Source organism: Lonchura striata, chromosome 2, assembly GCF_046129695.1.
Source record: "Lonchura striata isolate bLonStr1 chromosome 2, bLonStr1.mat, whole genome shotgun sequence".
NCBI lineage: Eukaryota > Metazoa > Chordata > Aves > Passeriformes > Estrildidae > Lonchura > Lonchura striata.
In genome coordinates, this window is record NC_134604.1 from 107,658,759 (window position 1) to 107,671,336 (window position 12,578).

The 12,578-nt window shown below is 38.7% G+C and overlaps 1 long non-coding RNA gene across 1 annotated transcript in view; it reads left to right on the top strand.

Annotated features, from left to right (window-relative positions):
* LOC110483256 (uncharacterized) overlaps positions 1–11,441 on the top strand; it is a 68,527-nt gene extending 57,086 nt beyond the window's left edge. Inside the window, exon 4 of the long non-coding RNA XR_013342091.1 lies at positions 11,423–11,441. This is a non-coding gene — a long non-coding RNA (uncharacterized LOC110483256). The remainder of the gene's footprint in view (positions 1–11,422) is intronic.
* Positions 11,442–12,578: the final 1,137 nt, after the last annotated feature.

The window sequence follows — 12,578 nt, forward strand, 5'->3', positions numbered from 1 at the left end:
GCTTGCACTTGTTTTTAAACTAGTAAATCTGCTAGTGGTTGGGTTTTACATTCCTAACTGTGGCTACTAGTTCTGCAAACAGACTGTTGTTTCTTGATCTAAAAATACTTTCTGCCATCTACATTTTCTTCAGCTTCTTCTCTGGCTCCTCAGATTCATATGTTTAAATTGTAGAAGAGTGTGGGGCAAAGTCAAACGAGTTCAGAGAGTCAAGAGAATGTTTAATTTTTTTCCTTTTTCACTAACTGAAGGACATTCAGCACTTGCCATCACCAATGCAACCACAATTGGGAAACAGCAAGTGGGGAGTGGAAGGAAGATTGATTTTAAATTTGATTGCTGAAGCAACAGAAATATTACCAAAGGATAATCAAAACATACTGTAAGGCAGAAACCAGTGCACAGTGAAAGCAGGATGTTTAAACATGGGACTATGAAAGTGCAAATTATGACAGGGAAGGACCCAAGACTTGGTATGATGTATAATTAAAATGTCCTCATGATAATGATAAGAAGTTATATAATTTAGGAGAAGAAGGTGAAATGCAGCCACGAGAAACCAAGTCTTAAATAGTTTGTTCTCAGATGTGTCTTTGGATCCTTGATTTATTTCATTTTCATGTGCCCGCTTGACACAAAGTCCCCTTTTCCTCCCTGTTCCTTCTATCTGGAGGTTGTGACAAATGTGGAAGATGCTTCAATTAGAGATAAAAAACGAGCTACAAACCTGTGCCTGTTTTCCTCCCTCACGGAGTGACCAGCACATTCAGGAACCCAAAATTAGGGAAGCTAAGAAAAATCAAAAGCAGTTTTAAATGTATGCAGAGAGAATCAGAACTGCCTGAGACAAGCAAAGGAAAATTTCCTAACATTAATCTACACAGCAAAGAAGATTATTTTTCCAGTTTAGTTTTAAGTGCAAAATCTTTCATACACCTCCAGAGAGGCTCTTTACTGGCAGAACAGTAACATAAAGATTCTAATGTGTCAAATCAAAATGTCCCTTCCCTCCCCCTGATATAGATTCATCTTTCTCCCTCTCTTTGTCTGCCTCCCTCTGCATGCTCCAAGTTTAATCTGCAGTTTGACTTCAAATGCAATAATTTACTAGTTCTAGGCATGTGCTTAAAGAAATATGTATAATTGTAATTCTGAAGCGATTAATACCTTATATTGATTCCTTATTTCTTCATCTATCTTGACAGCATGTAGTAATTTTTAAGAAGAGTGGTTTGTTTTCAAAAGGGTCCTGGTTTATTGCCTATTCATACACTTGTTAGAACTCCTGTATTCTCCTAAAACCAGTGTGGTAGAGCATGCAGAGTAAATATGTGCTTAGATTTATTGGTTACAGTTGAGAGCATATGGGAAAAGCTATAGTCTAGAATGAAAGCCTGCAGAAGTGTCTGTTGATTTGAAAGGATGAGTTTTCTCTATTAGAAACAGTCCTTGCTAGGTACATGCATTTTTGTCCAGTTCAACAGCTCCATTTTACAGGCAATGTGGGTGTTTCTATACCCTAAACTGAAATGGTGTTTCTTAATTGTATTGAATGTATTACATGTCTTAACAAAAGTGAAGTATGTTTTTTCCTGGTAAACAGTTTTTATCTTGGAGGGAATTTATCTGGCCATTAGAATATATTTTTAAATTTTTTTTTAATAAACATCTTAATTGGAAATGCAATGCTAATATGACAAACGGGCTTCAGAATATACTTCAGGGTGTAAAGAGAATAACTAAGAAATAAGGGACACCTGCAGATTCTTACATGTGTTTGGTTTAAATATGCACAGAAAGTAGATTCCATAGTGTGAAACTAGGAATGCTACAAACTCCTAAGGGAAGCTCTTTCCAATATAGAATTGCCTCGATTCTGTGAAATGGCAACTACTGGCATTCCTGTTTATTTAAATGACAACTTATGTGGCTCCTTGAAGTGTATCTAAGTCTTTATCACTTAAAAAAAAAAAAAAAAAGGCTCTTTTGTTACATATCATATAACTGCACTGCTTTTGTAAAATGAGGTATCTCAGACTTCAATGAAGAAAGACACTTTTAAAATCACAAATATACAAAACATTGTAAGTTTGATATGGATGATTCAAGAGTTGGAGAATTTAGGAATATATTGGTAGATGTAGGCATAAAAATAAAAATGATCACCACTTAAAATAGTCTGCCCAATCTTTATAAAGATGCAAGAGAATATCTGTCATTTGAAGAAAAAAAAATGTAAGCACAATAAGGAAAATATTCAGATTGCTATAATATCAAGAAGCAAATAACTTCCATGAAAGTGACAATATACAATCTTGCCCTGCATTCAAAATTCGCTCAGTCACTCCATAAATAGCTTTCACTATGTGCATTTAAAATGAATTTTTGGAGCTCTGTTGCACTGATTGTTAATACCAACCCCTTGACTATGTGTTTTGCACTAAATGAATCCACCCTTTAGTTATGATATGGAGGCAATATGATTTTGGTCTACAATTTATGCATAGAATATCTATGCATAATACTGCTAGCTCAAGTTGTATTCAGAAAATAACATAATTTGAAATATCCGTGGTTTTGTAAATTCAAATTAGAAACTTGTGAAGTTCTCCAGTCGACATGATATTTGCAGAAGGATAGGAAAAAAGTATACATATTGTTGGCTGGCACAGGCTCTGTCTGCATTAGCATTTTGGGCCATTTTGCAGAGCAATTCAGGCACAAGAGAACTCGATTTCTTTCAGATGAAATTGGGCAGGAAACCCTGATTCAGGTGCAGGGTTAATGCACTACAAACCCTAATGGGCCTTAACCAGTGGCGTGGGCTCAGGACAATTCCAAACCCCATACAAGGCTGGGGCACGAATTCTGCAGGCCAGGCTGAATGGAACCTAAAGTAAAAGGAGCAAATTGCATTTAATGTTGGGGCTCCTGCAGCAACTGCTTTGATCTAGTGCTGTGCTCCTGCTGAGCTACTCACTTGCTAATGTAGGCACAGCCTTATGTGTGCTTTCAGATCATCAGTGGTGTCCCTATTAAGGCCAGAAGCATAGATCAGATGAAAATAACAGACTCGGAATTAATCAAAATCCTCCATAGTTTTAGCCACCTTTTTCTTTTCATTAAAACTTCATGGTAGCAAGGCCAGGTATAATTAATGAAGAAACCTTTTCTCAACCAGGATTATTCTGAGGTATAAGCTTGATTAGTTTCCACTCATTCTTTGACTCATTTCATGTACATTATATAGAGTTAACATCAAAAAATTAACTGTTATTCCTTTCCATTGAAAAATTGAACTACTGAGATGAGAAAGCATAGATTATCCAGACCAGAAAATTCACATTCAATGAAGTGTTTTATTACCAAAAGAAAGGAGGGAATGTGATTTTAAGAATGTATTAATATGAATTTTGCTATTGTTCCCATATTGCGAGTTTAAATGAGAATGACAAAATTGGGCACAGAAACTTTTCAATGCAACAGTGAACCAAAAGCCTTTTTCACACAAGCCAATGGGTCCTACAAAAAAAGGAGAAAAATAAAGATGTCCTGAGGCAGTAAATTAGATTTTTTCTGCACATTTATTTTATTTACAGAACATTTCCATTCTGTACACGATTCTTTTAAATGTTAAAGTACTGCAGACCCCATTACAAGCATTATTGTGTATGTTTTCAAAAGACAAATGCCTGGATGATGATAGCCTGACTTTTTGTTTCTAATTTCACTTCATATGTGACTTGGTGAGATGATATGAACTGGGGAAGTAAATTTCACAAATGCTAAAAGTGACTAGCTCAGGTGTAAGAATATATTACTTGCTTCTGTTCACAAATAATTTATACAGGCTGTAATCTAGCACGACACCCCTGCTTAGCTGATGACTGTGCTATTAATCAAAAGCAAGAGTTGAAAATTTTTCAGTCTTTAATGAATAAAAGTTTTGCCATCCTGTTAAAATCAGTGATGCAGCAGTGAGACTTTAAAAGACATATTCAATTATTGTGTTCTGTATATCTTGGTCACATAAACAGTCTTGCTTGGTGGGTTTTTTTTTGGTTTGTTTGTTTTTTGTTTTTTTTTTTAAATTAGCTTCTACTCTCCACCTATGGTTTTATTCACACCCTTTTCCAGGTCTGTGTGTAGAACTCCACAAATACTTTTGGAGCAGAAATACAGGTTTTACTTCCTAGTCCTTTCCATCTAAGATCTCTCCACCTTAGATGTGTCCACCTCAGCCTCTGGCATCCAGAATCAAGTTTCTCAGCTGGCCGTGGATTTCTGGGGCTTAGTCTGCCTCCTGCAAATTTATAGCTGCACATTGCATTCCTCCATTGATTTATATCCATTTTCTGTATTTCTGCAGGAGCCATCATGTCAACTCTCCCATCCTTTCTCAGGCACTGTACCACATCTGTCTTTCAATTCAGTGTTTTCACACTGCTGAGAAAGCATTTATGGCTATTTCTGGCCAGCTGCCCACTATGCTTTTAGAGGACTTGTTTGTTTTGTAAAAAAAAATTATCCTAAGAATTAAAATCATAAAGAAGTGACAGAAATTGAAGAAAAAGCAAATACTGTTTCACTTGTTATTTTACAGAAAACAAATTACAAAACCTGAGGCCTGTGTTTTATATCTCAGAGTTCCAAGAATTTGACAGCAACTTTGGAATGTTTTACAAACTGCTGAAACCTACATGGTAGCTGAATGAGGAGGCTGCACAGTTATGTTGAGAGGTTTAGATCTGAATTAAGGTGCATTGCCAAAAAAAAGGTGGATAAAAAAATTTCCTTCCTTGGGCATTATCAGACCTGGGTTAGCTGGATTAATGTCTGTGCTTCTTTTCAAGACTGTCTCAAATAAAAAAAGAGGTAGATGAAAGTTTTATGAGTTTTCTCTAAATGTAATATGAGGTGTTAGTTATTTTATCAGCTCTCAACTTGGTACAATGAATGTTAAGGTGACAGGCCATCCAGAAGCAGCGGGATTTAGTGTAAACAGTATGAAAATGAGTCAGAAAACTTTAATTCTCTTCCTAGGTTTGCTCAGTAGTTTTGGCTAGCTTATTTCTTTCCTTCTCCTTGTTTTGAGCATTATGTAAGTGCTGGTTAATACCAGGAATAGGCAAGAAGGGTAGCAAGATTCCTGAAATACAGTGGGAGGAAAAAATGTTTCACGTTCCTCATTATAGGTGGAGAAAATAATCTCATTGAACTTCAAGACCCCCAAGAGAAAGAGCTGGAAAAATATTCCTACAAACCTTTGAAACAAATACTATAAAAATGCACAGTACATGTTTAAGCCATATTTAAGGGCATTAAATGTATATTTTTAAATGGACTTTTACATTAAAAAAATGCTATTTATTTCTTAAATTACAGTAACCTAATCACATAATTATTTGCAAGGAAATATGCCATATTTATTGACTACAAAGCCACAGCTGCATAAGAGCCACTCCAGATTAAAGTTGCTCTTTTCAGCAGACTTTTCCTTCTAAAAACTGCCTTTCTTTTGCATCTTTGCCTATGCAGGTCACAGGCTGCAGGGGTAATTATTCAAAGTGTAATGTGCCTCCCTTATTTAGAAATCATTCATGTTCTAAACCTTTAGGGAGATGCACTGAAGCTTAATATATACCACAGCAGCCAAACAAACATATTGCCAGATCTGCTGTCAGGACCACCTGCAAGCAAATTGATAGCTCATTTTCTAGACCAGGCTTCTAAGTTGAGCCTTAGCTTTTCTAGGGTCTTTTTAAAATGCTTTTAAGAAGCTAATTTTCTCTGCTTTTCTTAAATGACATGACAGAGGCACAATACACAGGTTAAAATTTATGTGCCTGATTCTAATTTATACTTTATAGTAAATTCTGCTGTTTTGACAGCTAGCATATGTGATATCCATTATATCAGAGTGACTGGCAAACTGTGTAGGAACACACACACACTTTAGCAAAGATCAGCAGAACAAAAGACTTGTATTTGTAGCTGGGGATACTCAGTGCCTCTTTAAGTAGTTGCAGGGATCTCTGGAATTCTCCAAGTTCTGCATTTGAGGGAAAGTCACAACCAAAGGAGATGGTTTGTGCATGAAAGTGAAAGAGATAGAATATTTTATCTATCACTCAATCAAATTATGAAAACGGAAAAAAAGGAAAAAGGAAAAAGTGATTCTCGCCTTGCAGGAACAGAATGAATTTGCAAGTTCTCAACCAAGCAGCAAGCAGAAAAAATGGAAAGGTTTTCTGCATCTTCTACCAATTCTCACTGTAATTAAGATACTCTAGGTCACTCTTCTACTAGGGCAGCCATTTTTCACTTATTCTTATATGTGAAGAAAGAACATATGGTATTGGAGGTCATAAGCTGAATTTTTTCATCTTTAGACCAGGTGAAGCTACATATCAATTGAAAAGGAAAGAGACCAGCCAAGCTGAGAACATACTTCTAAAGCAGGAGCTGTTAGGCCATGACATCAGCAGGCAAAACCCAATCCACAGGAGCGTGAACACAAAGTGCTATCACCTGCAGGTCCAGAACATAAATCACAGCCATACTAGACCTTGCTTGGAGCCAGTGAGCTATGGTCAGTGGAGACAAATTGTTTTCTTTGCTCTGAAAAGGTTAGCAATGGAGCAAAACTAAAGGAGGATGAAGCCATAAGAGTTGGACTTTTTGAAATTAAGTCTCTGAGGCTGTTTATTTATTTACAGGAATTTATCAGAATGGCTGATTGGTTTTCTCCTGTTTTAAAGTAAGCAGTATTCATCTCCTATGTCAAGATACAAAAATGACCTTGCAATCTTACAGGCTTGTGGGACTGCCACTGTTGGAAAAGTTCTCTAATTGTGAGGAAGAATTTTCTCTTTTTTTTTTTTTTAATCTTTTTTTTTTTTTTTTTACCTACAGACAGAAAATCCCTCTGAAATTTTGGAAGCTGCAAAGTTTTCACAATTGCTTGGAAAGAAGCTAGAACCGAGTAAAGCAGAATAAAGAAGTTTTTTAATATATTAGTCAGCAAAGAATAGTTGTCTATAGGGCTCCCAGTTTTCTGGTTCTATGACAATTTTATAATTCCAGTGAGACAGCAAATGTGGCAACATGGCAAAAATGCAAAAATGGCTTTGTTGAAGCAGTCTGTGCATTCAGGAGACCCGAGAGGTGCTCTCAGCTGTGTTCAGCACGTACACCTGGAGGTTTCCTCTCAGCCTTCATCCCTAAATCATGGGGATTGCTGCTGCAGCTTTGTCAGCCCTGCTGTCCCTGCAGGACTTGCCTGCTGCCTTCAGGCAGTCTGGCTCCCAGATGAGGTTTGCTGATGACATCTAAGGGAGATCCTGAAAGTGCTGGCTGAGTGGTGCTGTGGCCTGTGGGGAAAGGGCTGAACGCACAGGTACCTGCATGGAGGTTTTCCATGGAGTCAAACAGGAACAAAAGAGACAGTCCTCATTTCCACAGCATGAGCAAACAAAATGCAAAGCAGATGAGATTCTTTCTTTCTGAGTTTTCTGTAGGCAGGGCATGTCGAAGACCACCCTAGGTCACAGGTGGCTTCGTGGGGTGGAAAAGATTCTCCTCCAACCCGTGCTTCCAAAGAAAGGCTCAGCAGTCTCTTGTTGTTCAGTCTCATGGTTGTTTGTTGCAAGTTATCTAAAAGATTTTCTTGTCAGGCTGCTGCAGTTTGCTCACAGCCCAGGCAAAGGCACACACACACACTGACATCCTCTCTGACTCCCAACTGCTTCTTCTTTCCCCCAGCCCAGGGCTGTTGCTCTCTTTTATATGGTACATTACGTGTTACATGTTTGCAGTTTGTCCCCAATACCTACTACCTATATTAAATGGTGCTTTTCTACTCTAAACCAATCTGTGAGTGCCAGCATCACCAAGAACATGGAGGTAAGGAAGAAGAAATAAGACAGGGTAGGCCCAAATCCCTCCATCTTAAAACCTCTGACCCCCATGTACAAAACTAAAAACCCCCTGTACAAGCATTAAAACCCCCCTGTACAGCACGAAAAAATTCTTCCTTACTTTGTGACTACTTCTACTATAATATCTAAACTTTTGTGACTTCTTGTTATTCCTGCAAGGTTGGTAAATCATTCCATGGCTCAAACCCAAAATCACAGCTGTTTCCAGCTGCCTGCCAGGATCTCAAATGCTTCTGACCTGGACCCAGAACCTCCAAAAATGTCTGAGGGACATTTTGAGTTCCCACAAGGGCAGAGGAAAGAAAGGTTCTGAAGAACATCATGGGGCACAGGACCACACTCCAGGACAAACCAGTGGTTACGTGCAGGGACCTCATTGCAAGGCTCAACCCCAGATTGCTGCAGCCCATGAAGCTGGCCAAGCCACACTGTCTGAATGTCAAGCCATGATCTGTTCTTCTTCCTGCCCGTCAGCTGAGGGATCCTCCCTCCAACCATCTGGCTTCACTCAGTCTGTGGTGACTGCCTGCCCTAAAGGCATTATGGAGATGGCAACTAATTTATGCATATATGATTTTGTTTAAACAATCTAATGCTGAATCTGATAGGAGAGGAGAAGTGACTGCATTTTGATTAGATTTGCTTTAACAGACACAATTTGCTGCCATATGTCTGTCAGACCCCCAGCTGAAGGCTCATTGGACGGAAACATTTTGCTGCCCACTGCCTTCCAAAAATGAGTCTTTGGAATTTCTATAAGCATTTTATCTTCTTGGAGAGCACCACAACAAAATAAGAATAATATATTAAAATATATGCAGGAAATGTAATAAGGAAGCATAAGCACTACTTTAATCTCGTTGTTTAATCATTCTGCCATATTTACTACTGAAGAACAAGACTATAATCCCACCAGGTGAGTCACTGAAAGCTCAATTCCATGGTAAATCACTTTGGAAGATGATGTCTGAAGAAGGCTTAGCATTCCCCGAATTCTGAAATGTATATGCCAGCCATCACTTAAATAGCATCTGGGATTTATTTTGAATAGAAGCAGACAGAGGCTTACATTGGCAAGAACAGCTGAAGAAACATTTTAGACCTTGACCTTCAACATTGATAAGGGGACAAAGCAGTTTTCTATAGTATTTACTCTGAATTCTATTTGTATTTCTGCTTTGCCTTTCTGCTACCTCCAGCTACTCCTTCTGTTTTTTCATGTCAACCCTAACACATTTCCTCCATTAATCTCTTCATATTCTTTTCCCCTGTATCACCTCTTTTTCCTTCTTTGTTTTGTCTGTTTGTTTTTACAGCTAAATCACTGTTTTTTCCTTCTTCCCACCTGAGTTTAAAAATACAGCATTCACCCTGTTGCACAGTTATACCCTGCATGAATATTACAGTTCATACTGACCTTACAGTATAAGCTTTTGGGAATTTGAACTATCTTCCTATATTTCTCTGTATTATATAGGACTGGGATCAGAGCTTACTGTATCAGAAATAATAATAGCATAATAATAGTGTTTTCAGACACCAATAAGATAAAACTAATTTTCCGAAGCTCTAATTCATTTAACTAGATATTACCTTTTCCTACACACAACTAAGAAGTAGAATAACAGAGATTAAATGGAAGCTTTAGTATAACAAAGATTAAATGGCAGCTTTAAATACGGTCTTTCTACATCTATCTATGGCAGAGGGACATTTTATCCTGTGTATTGATATATGAAATCATTATGTACTTTAAAATAATTTGCCATTCCAGTAACATTCTTTCTTTATTCACCTTAACTTATCTGCCTAGCTGACCTACTGGCTAATGAATCTGCCTTCAGTGTATATATGGAGATTTTCATAGTTCACATTGCTTTTCCATAGTTTTCTTATAATCCTCTAGATATTTAGTATTCTAATATTTTTTTCTTTTCTGTGGGTCAAATTGTAGTTGTCCTGAAGACAACAACAAAAGACACTGATTTGTCACAGTGATTGCTGTGGCACAGGTATTTTTCAGACTTCAGAAAAGGTGTCTGGGCCTCTGTTCTGTAACCTAACATCTCTGCTGGGGTTTGACACTGACCCAAGCAGCAATTGGAGCTTCAATGAACACAGGTGCTTGTTTGCTCTCCACACTCTCCATGTCCATCAGCTTGGGTCCCTCTGCTTGGGGGACATGGATCAGCTGCAGGAGCAACGAGGAAGGCTTAAAGTGAGAACAGGAGCACTGCTCAGGGACTATACAAGCAAAGATTTGTTAAACCAGGCCTTTCTCCCTGACAGAATTTAAAAATGTGCTACAGTTGTCCATCCTGCCCACTCGTGGTGAGACCACTCGGCTCTGCCGGGCTGAAGGACCCAGAGTTGGCTCTGTGGCCACTGTAGGGCAGTGGGGCCTCCTGGTCCCCATCCCACTGTAGCTGCGGACAGTTTTCAAAGTCATTTGAGATTTGCCACAGCCAAGACATGCTGGAGGTGGCAGGAGTCTCGGCTGGCCCCAGAGGCTGGCAGGGACCCTGGGGACAGAGCCCAGTGTCGGAGGAGGTGTCCCTGTGCTGGCACCCACTGCTCCAAGGCACAGACACACACAGCCTGGCACCCCAGCTGTGGTCTGCAGGCTCACCTGCACTCCTGTGCCAGGGACAGCTGCCAAGCCTGACCTCCAAAGTGTCATCAGGAGACTCTGCAGTGACAAACATTGACAAAAAGCCTTTGTCCTATATAAATTAGAGAATCGCCTGAGAATGTGGTTTTGAAACCATTGCATCCACTAAAGTAAAAGGACTAGCACTGGGGCACTTTTACTGAAGCACAAAATATTTCAATGTACATTTTTACAGTCTCTGAATAATTTAGGAATGCGAACTCGATAGAACTTGCCTTATTATTCCAATACTTTGTCAAGGTTATCTTCATTACACAGTGGTTTACCACATATAGAAAAGCTGTAGGTTTGATTGAAAAAAGCTATTATAGCAGCCAGAAGCCCCTTGAATTATATGGGCCCATAAAAACCATTTGCAGTAGCTTTTACTGCATTTTTCTTGCATTTAAACTCTCTGTCAGTTTTGGATATCTCAGAAGTCCAACAGTTTTAAGATGTACTGAGCATGGAAAAGAAATGTCAGCATTGTGGTATTAGGAAAGTTTAGATTTGAAGATATGGTGATCTAGAAAAACAGCCTTAGTACCAAACAAGTGACAAGAATACTCTCAATACCAGTGTGTGGACATACAGGCTAGCTGCACAGAGTTTTAAGACCTGGCACAGCACATAATTTAAAGACTGTTTCTCAGTTGACCTTTCAGTGCGCAAGAAAATACCCTTCAGTACAGTACCCTGAAAACTGCTAGGGGATTGTGCCTTCTTTAATGTTGAGGAGGCTATTGACTAATCTGTGATTCATAAATCCATCTCTGGTGCTGACTTGTAGAGGGGTATGTGGACTGATCGTGGCCTTGCATATATTTTCCAGTTGCAGAACTATCAGCTCACCCGCATCACCATCCAGCTCAACAAACACCATCACGAGCAGAACATGTCACCCTCTGAGGCTTCTCCTTCTGCAAAGACAGCCTGGAAGAAAAAACAGCTCCCACTCTACATAGAAGGGACAAAAGAAAGTGATCTAGGGAAACAGGAGGAAAAGGAGAAACGAAGGAGCCATGAGGTGTATGTTCAAGGTGGGTGTGGAGGCTAGGTACATGAGAGAGAGGCTTAGAAACTGCTGAGATTGTTATTACCAACAGCTCCTATTCACCAGATACTTGAAAAAAAAAATCCATCATTTCTTTGATTCAATTTTCCCAATTCACAGCAACAAGGAAGAAGCACAATTTTTTCCTGAGTTCTGACAATCCCATTTTATAAACAGGGAAGCCTTGTGCTGTGACAGTACAAGCTGCATGTATTTCAAATCTCATGTTCAATTTTCTTGAAACAAAAAAGGTTTCTTAGGCTTTTCCAAATAATAGCAAATAAAACTGTATGTATATATACCTGCACAGATAGACACAAAGTATTTTTCAAAGTCTTCTGCACATGCAACAGGAATGTTAGAGGCAAGAAAAGCTGGCTTGAAGGAGCTGGCATCGCTCACTGAGGAAAAAATATAAGGAAAAAAAAAGAAGAAAAGACTCTGACTTACATGCCTATAGAGCAATTACAGGAAAATGCTTGTACTTTGGCTACCAGCCTTCCCAAGCCTTACTCCCTAACAGCAATTTAGAAATTTATGATGTTATTATTATAACGGTTGTTCATCCTGCATACTTCAGTAACCTACAGTGCATTATTATGGGTCTCCATAAATAAAATTCTATCTTTTATGTATGCAACATCCCCCCCTCCCTTGCATTGCAAATTCCATTTCAAATTGTGCAAATTCAGAGGTGCTTAAACTTCAGCAAAACATAGGAGTTTAGCAGATTTACAGTGCAGTAAAAAAATAAAAGTCAACAGCATACCACCAATCTGTTCAAAACCAGACAGCCAAGAAAACATGTATACTTCCCAGGCTATTGCATATGCACAGCACTTTTGCCTAGCACTGCCTTCCTAGCTTCAGATCAGTCTTTCCTCTTCATGCCATCCAAAATCATATTTGAAAGTGGTAATACAAATAATGCTGA